The sequence below is a fragment of the Carlito syrichta genome, unplaced genomic scaffold (genome assembly GCF_000164805.1).
Source record: "Carlito syrichta isolate Samal-C Ts95f unplaced genomic scaffold, Tarsius_syrichta-2.0.1 Scaffold303127, whole genome shotgun sequence".
NCBI classification, from domain to species: Eukaryota; Metazoa; Chordata; class Mammalia; order Primates; family Tarsiidae; genus Carlito; species Carlito syrichta.
In genome coordinates this window covers 906,527-914,401 of record NW_007247223.1, presented here as the reverse complement: position 1 = coordinate 914,401, position 7,875 = coordinate 906,527, and the positions used below count along the sequence as shown (strand labels likewise).

The window sequence follows — 7,875 nt, the reverse complement described above, 5'->3', positions numbered from 1 at the left end:
GTCTGATTTTTTCTTTCAATTTTTTTTTGCTTTTGCTTTCAGTGTTATTATTTTGTGGATACACGGCAGTAGCAATATTCCTAAAGTACCTCAAAAGCAATAGATATAAAATTCCAAGATCAAATCACCATATTCAGACTTTCAAAGGAAATGATTTGGAACCTGAGTCATGCTTCTTCGACCTCATCTAAGTGAAGAAAACAGTCAACCCCTAAACAACATGATAAGTATATTGGAAAAATTTTTGGAGATTTGTGACAATTAAAAAATTCCCAGATGAATCATGTAGCCTAAAAATATCTGGCCTTAAAGAATAACAGAAGGCCAGGATACAAAGTCGGCTGCAGCCTCGCCCTGCGATGGCCTGGGAAAGGTCACTATTCACACCTTCGGTTCGCTTTGGTAGACTCACCGCTCTCGCAGCCGCATCATGGACACCCCAAGGCAGGTGGTCAACTTCGGGCTTGGGCCTGCCAAGCTGCTGCACTCTGTGTTGTTAGAGATTCAAAAAGAATTATTAGACTGCAAAGGAGTTGGCATTCGTGTTCTTGAAATGGGCCACAGGTCGTCAGATTTCGCCAAGATTATTAACAAGATAGAGAATCTTATGCAGGGGTTGTTAGCTGTTCCTGACAACTACAAAGTGATCTTTGTGCAAGGAGGTGGATTGGGTCAGTTCAGTACTGTCCTCTTAAACCTGACTGGTCTGAAAGCAGGAAGAATTACTGACTATATGGTGACAGGAGCTTGGTCAGCTAAGACTGCAGAAGAAGCCATCGTCCACCCTAAACTCGAAAGTTATATGAAAATTCCAAATCCAAGTACCTAGCATCTAAAACCAGATGCCTTCCTCATGCATTATTATGCCATGAGACCATGCACAATATGGAGTCTGACTTCATACCTGATATCAAGGGAGCAGTACTGGTTTGCGACATGACCTCAAACTTTCTATCCAAGCCGGTGCATGTTTCCAAGTTTGGTGTGATTTTTGCTGGAGCCCAGAAGAACGTTGGCTTTGCTGGGATCACCGTGATGATCGTCTACTATGACCTGCTGGGGTTCGCCCCCAGAGAGTGGCCCATCATTCTGGAATATAAGGTGCTGGCTGGGAGCAACTCCTTTGTATAGCAGAACTTCCTCCATGTTTCAGCATCTACGTCCCTGAGCTTGGTCATGGAGTAGATTAAGAACAACGGAGATGCCATGACCATGGAGAAGCTAAACTCCATCAAATCCCAAATTATTTATGAGATTACTGATACTTCTCAAGGCTTCTATGTATGCCTGGTGGAGTCCCAAAATAGAAGCAAGACAAATATTCCATTCAGCATTGGTAACACCAAAGAAGATGATGCTTTAGAAAAAGCATTTCTCGACAAAGCTCTTGAGCTCAGTATGATCTCTTTGAAAGGGCACAATTCAGTGGGTGGCATCTGGGTCTCTCTGTGTAATACTGTCACGATTGAAGATGCTCAGAAGCTGGCTGCCTTCTTCATGAATTTTTTTTTTTTTTAAAGTTGAGGTCTCACCCTGTTGCCCAGGCTGGAGAGCAATGGTATGTTCACAGCCACCCCAGGGTCCATCTTCAGGGCGCTGGTGATTCTTCTACCTTAGCCCTCCAGGTGGCCAGAACTACAAGCATGCACTACCACACCAGACTAGTTTTTGATTTGTTGTGGAGATGAGATCTCACCAAGGTGCCCAGGCTGGTCTCGAGCCCACAGGCTCAGGCAATCCACTTGCCTTGGTCTCCCAAGGTGCTGGGATTACAGGCTGAGTCACCAAACCCACCTGAAAATTGTTTTGGAGATGAGTCAACTATGAACATACCCTAACCAGCAAATGCTCTGCCCCTGGACAACATATAGAATTTAAAGTAACTTGGGGATGGTTGCAAAAAGTTAACAAACATGGTATTTTTCTCAGATGAATGTGCTTATGACAGATTCTTCTTTTCTCAAAGAACAGCAAAACATTCACAGCTCTACAAAACTGGAGGAACCTGACAGCTGCCTTAATTCTGGCTTGAACTGACTGGAATCATTTTTAAATCTTCCCGTTGCTCTTCTAACGAATTCTGACCTATTTTGTCTGCTGCTACCTTTTCTAGCTAGGTCTCAAGTATTCAGACATGCCTGAGGAGTTAATAATGCAAGTTGCCATTCATTATTGCTGGAGTCCTGGAAACACTCAGCATGGAGTGTAGGTGGGGCCCACTAGGTGCTGAATCTAGACAGCAGTGGGGTCTCCTTGGTCCTGCAGCTGTTGATTCAGGTCAACACTGACCATTTAGTGAGTGTTTAGGAGAACCAGGCAAAAGAGCAAACTAGATCTTTATACAGTTATAATGAGATTAAAATGACATCATATATATAGAGAGAAAGCAAGGTCTGTTTTTAATCCATATACTTTATATCTCTCTCGATTTCTAACAATGCGCTTCTCAGTGATACATGTAGAAACCCAGAATGTGTTAAATTCTTGACCTTGTTCATTATAACATTCCATTGACAACCGCTGTGCCCCCTCCCCACCTTCCCCTTCCTACTTTTAAGCTGATTCATGAAAAGAAGTTCTCGATTCATTTTTACTTTCTTTCCGTGAGTAGAAGAGAAGGTTGATTGGTTTGTTCTTAATTATGCCATTACATTGAAAATTTCTGTTAAAAAAAAGACAGATAATGAAAATGAAGTTCCACAGTGCAGGACTGGTTGAATGATTTCCATTTCTAGTATATGTAGTGTATGATAGTATCTAACAGTTTATCTCTGCCTATATACACATAGAGAGAGAGGAATTGAGTCTTGGTTTTAATAAGAGGCAGTGGAAAAATAATGCAGTGCGATCAGCACAAATACTAGGTTTATGTGTTTGGTAAATGGACTCAAACCAACATTGCAATACTGTTGGTTTTATTTTTGCTGAAGAATTATTACTATTATTTTTGACCAGAGATCTTTATATCATCACATAACTTCAGGTTAGTGTCCTTGCTTTTCAGTCTGAAGGATGTCCTTTATTCATTTTTTTGTAGGACACTGGTAGTAAATTCTCATAGCTTTTGTTTATTTGGGAATGCTTTAATTGTTCTCTTATTTTTAAAGGATTGTTTTGCCAATCACAGAATTATTAATTGACATAGTGATTAATTTGTTTTATTTTCATTTCTTTCAGTGCTTTTCATATATCCTCTTATTATCATTTGGTTTCTACAATTCCTTTTGAAAAATTAGCTGATAATCTTATTAATAATCATTAGCATGTGACAAATCTTATTTACCTTGTTCCTTTCAGGATTATTTCTCTTGGTCTTTAACTTTTGAGAGTTTGATTATTATGTGTTGCAATCTCTTTGGATGTATCTCGTTTGGAGCATATTGAGATTTTTGAATTTGTACATTTATGTCTTTCAACATATTTGAGCAGTTTTTGAACATTGCTTCTTCAACTAGTCTCTCGTCGCCTTTCAAGTCCCTTCTGGAACTTCCACGTGTGTATATTGTTCTGCTAACTGGTGTCCCCTAAGTCTCTTATTATTCATTCTGTTCACTTTTCTGTATTCTTTTTTTTTTCCTTCTCCTCAAATTTGATAATTCCAAATACACTATCTTTAAATTATCTGCTTCTTTAGTCTATCTGTTCAAATCTGCTTTTATACCTTCTAATAAATTTTTCAATTAAATCATTTTATCTTTTAGCTCCAGATTTTATGTTTTTTTTTTTTTTTGAGTTGGAGTCTCACTCTGTCGCCCAGACTGGAGTGCAGTGGCCTCTCCCGGCCACCGCAGCCTCAACCTGCTAGGCTCTGGTGATCCTTCCGCCTTAGCCTTCCAAGTAGCTGGAACTACAGGCACGCGCTACCACGCCCGGCTGATTTTTGATTTATTGTAGAGATGAGTCTCGCCAAGTTGCCCAGGCGGGTCTTGAACCCGTGGGCTCAGGCAATCCACTCACCTCAGCCTCCCAAAGGCGCGGGATTACAGGCTGAGCCACTGAGCCTGGCTGGGATTTTATGTTTTTTAATAATTTATATTTTGTTCATCTTCTAATTTTGTTAAATTCTGATTTTCCTCATTTTTTATCTGTGTTTTCCATCAGCTCATAAAACAGGTATCTTTAGGTATTTAGTAAGTCTGAAGTCTATAGTTCCACAAGAATGATTTATGCTATTTTATTTCATTTCTTCAATGTCATGTATTTGTGTGTCTTCGTATGCCTTATTATTTGTGGTTAAATAATAGAAATTTTAAAAATGGAAGTTTAATAATGGCTACACATGGATATAAATATGAAATTGATAGATACTGGGAATTCAAAAAGGGTGAGGGAGGTAAAGGTTAAAAATTATCTATTGGGGCATTGTTCACTCTTTGTGTGATGGGTACACTGGAATCCTAAACCTCATTATGTAATATATGCTGATATATTAAAGAATCTGCATATGTATCCCCTGAATCAGATAAAATAAGATAAAAAACAGTCATGTCTGTTCATTCTTGCAGACCACCTCTGTGCTGCCCCAGTCCTTCTATGAGCTTAGTATGCTCTGAGCCCATAATAAGGCTAAGTGAAAATTTAAGATCTTCTCAAGTTTTTTTCTGATCATGTAATTAGCCTGGTCCTGTATGTGGCTGGTCTTAGTCTATTTGTGTTGTGATGAAGGAATACCTGAGGCTGTGTAATTTACAAAGAGAAAATGTTTATTTATTTCATAATTCTGCTAGTTGAAAGATTTTGCATCTGGCAAAGCCCTCCATTTGTTTCTACTCATGACAGGAGGCAAAGGGGGACCAGCATGTGTAGAGATTTCATGGCAGGAGAGGAAACAAGTAAGGGGGCACAGTAAGATCCTTTTGAACAACTAGCTCTTGAACTAATGGCATTAGAATACATTTGCCCCTTCTTACCCAGGGAGGGAATTAACCTCTTTATAAGATGTCATCCCCCATGACCCAAGTGTCTCCTATTATGTCCCCGTCAAATACTGGGAATAACGTTTCCACATGAGATTTGAAGGCGATAAGCATCAAAATTACAGCCTTCTGTCCCTGAACCCAAATTCTATGTCCTTTGTACACTGCAAAGTACAATCATTTCTTTCCAAAAGTGTTAACTTGTTTTAGCATCAACTCTAAAATCCAAAATCTCATCTGAGTCTCAAGGAAAGTTTCTTACAGCTACGAGCCCGTAAAATAGAACACAAATTATTTACTTAAGATACAGTGTCTTAAAGGATGGCTGCCCCATGCAAGTTCAAAATCCAGCAGGGGGGAAATTAAATCTTAAAGCTCCAAAACAATCTCTGGTTTTATGTCCTGCATCCTGAGTACACTGGTGCATAAGGTCTTGGGTAACGTCAGGCTTTGCCACTTGCTTCCCATGGGGTTTCTCTCCTGGGTTGGAGTTGAATGCTTTCGATTTTTCAGGCTGAGGTGGTATGCTACCAGTGATCCTATAATTCTGAGGTCTATCAGTATATACAGTCACATTCCCACATATTCATGATTTACTCCCTAGTATTGGCTCTCTGCAACAGCCCCACGCCCATGAAAGACTTATTCCTGGGCACCCCAGTTTTCTGATTCATTGTCTGAATCTAAGTAGAAGCTGCCCAACCTCCAGCACTCTGACATTCTGAGCACCTGAAGACTTAACAAGACATAGAAGCAACCAATGATTAATTATCGTTTGAACTCTCTAGATCAGTGGCTTGAACAGTACCAGGGCCTATTAAACAGCTACCATTGGAGCCAGAGTATCTGGGATGCAGGAAACAGCATACCGAGGCAGCATGGCGCAGCAGCACCCTGGGTCTGTCCCCTGAAATCTTTCTGTCCCCTTCTGCCTCTGGAACTGTGAAGGGAGGAGTAGCCTAGCCGATTTTTGAGATGCCTTTGGGACCTTTTTCCTGTTGTCCTGTCAGCTCCCTCCTCTCTTGTAGTCATGTTCTGCGACACTTTTGGATTCCTCTTCTGAAAATTCTTTTTCCATCTTTACTCATAAGGCTGCAAATTTTCCAAATTCTTATGTTCTGCTTTCCTTTTAATTATAAATCATACTTTTAAGTCATTCCTTTGCTGCCCTATCTGATAGTATGCTGTTAAAAGAAGTCAAAGCATTTTTTTAAAGCTTTGCTGCCTAGAAATTTCTTCTATCAGCTACTTTGGGCCATCATTCTTAAATTCAGCCGCCCACAAAGCCCTAGGCATGGACATGATGCAGCCAAGTTGTTTGCTAGGGGCATCACGGGTGGCATTTTTCTCAGCTCCCAAAAAGTTTCTCATTTTCATCTGAAACCCGATCAATGTGGCCTTTACTACCTGCATTTCTATCAGCATTTTAGTTGCAACCACTTAACTAATCTCTAAGTAGTTTCAAACTTACCCTTTTGTTTTCTCATCTTTCCAGCCCCTCAAATTCTTTCAGCCTTTGCCCATCACTCAGTTACAAAACCACTCGCACGTTTACAGGTATTTTAATAGCAACATCTCAATCCTCAGGACAGATTTTCTGTCTCAGTGTGTTTGTGTTGCTGTGAAGGAATACCCGAGGCTCGGTAATTTATAAAGAAAAGCGGTATATTTGCCTGGAAATTTGGCCATCTGGTGAAAACCTCGGACTGATTCCACTCATGGAGGAAGGTGAGGGGAGGTGGCCTGTGCAAAGAATACATAGCAGGAGTGAAAGCTAGCGAAAGAGTGAGAGAGAGAATGTGTGTGTGTGTGTGTGTGTGTGTGTGTGTGTGTGTGTGTGTGTGTGTGTGAGAGAGAGAGAGAGAGAGAGAGAGAGAGAGAGAGAGAGAGAGAGAGAGAGAGAGAGAGAGAGAAGGGGTGCCATCTCTGTAAGGCTAAGCTGTTGTGGGACTACTAGAGTGAGAATGCACTCAGCCCCACCCCTAGAAAAGGGATTAATAAATTCATGAAGGCTCCACCCCCATGACCCAAACTCCTCCCACTAAGGCACCCCCCCCCACCTTGGAGATCAAATTTCAACATGAGATTTGGAGGGGACAAACACCCAAGCTATAGCAGAGTGGACTTTTTACTTTCCCAGTCTACATGGATGTTTTACCATGTCTTAATTTCACACATCTCACACCAGCCTTTCCTTGGCACCTTAGATGGTCTGCTGTATGTCTCCACCAGTAATCTCCTGTCCCAGGCATCTGCGGATTTGTAGTCTTTCTGCAGCTTCCCTGAGCAATTCCTGCTGTTGCTCCCTGTCTATGATCTGTATTCGTCTTTCTGGAAGCCCCTGTGACAGGTTAGAACATTGGAAAGCAAGTGTATTCTGCTCTCTTCCACGTGAGGGAAGGCATTGAGAGTTGGGCTTCTGCCTCCTCCAGACCAAGACCTCATTGTGTCATGAATGAGAGGGCAGCAGCGAATAAAAAACCCACTGTGAACATTCCTAGGACTTTCCATGTTGCTTTTTTTGATTTAGTGCCCACTTGATTGTTGTAGAGCTTTGAATGTTTTCCAGATTTCCTAGGAGGTTATTTTAGCTGTTTTTGGTTTGTCTTTTGACATCTCTATGACAAACAAGTGCTGGAAGCTTCCTTTTCAGCTGTTTCGCTAATGAGTCAACACCATCCCTTTTTAAATGTCATTCTATCATTCCACTTTGGAAACATTAGGATGGTAACATTATATGTTTTCATTCATATTTGTATGATCTGGCTTCCCAATACACATTCTGTCATAAGTGGGTTGAATTTCCACCTAAATTTTGTAAATCGCTTTCCACAAGAACACTTTTTTGTATTTTTTTAAGCATTCTACAGAATGAAAACCTGTATTTGAATTGAAACTTATAACTGGCCATAAATTCCAGTTGAAAATATCAATTTTATCCAACAGTGCACCAATTTAC

General features: G+C 40.7%; 1 pseudogene; it reads left to right on the top strand.

Moving 5' to 3' along the window:
* The first annotated feature begins 385 nt into the window (after window positions 1–385).
* LOC103260134 lies at window positions 386–1,518 on the top strand (annotated as a pseudogene).
* The last annotated feature ends 6,357 nt before the right edge of the window (window positions 1,519–7,875 follow it).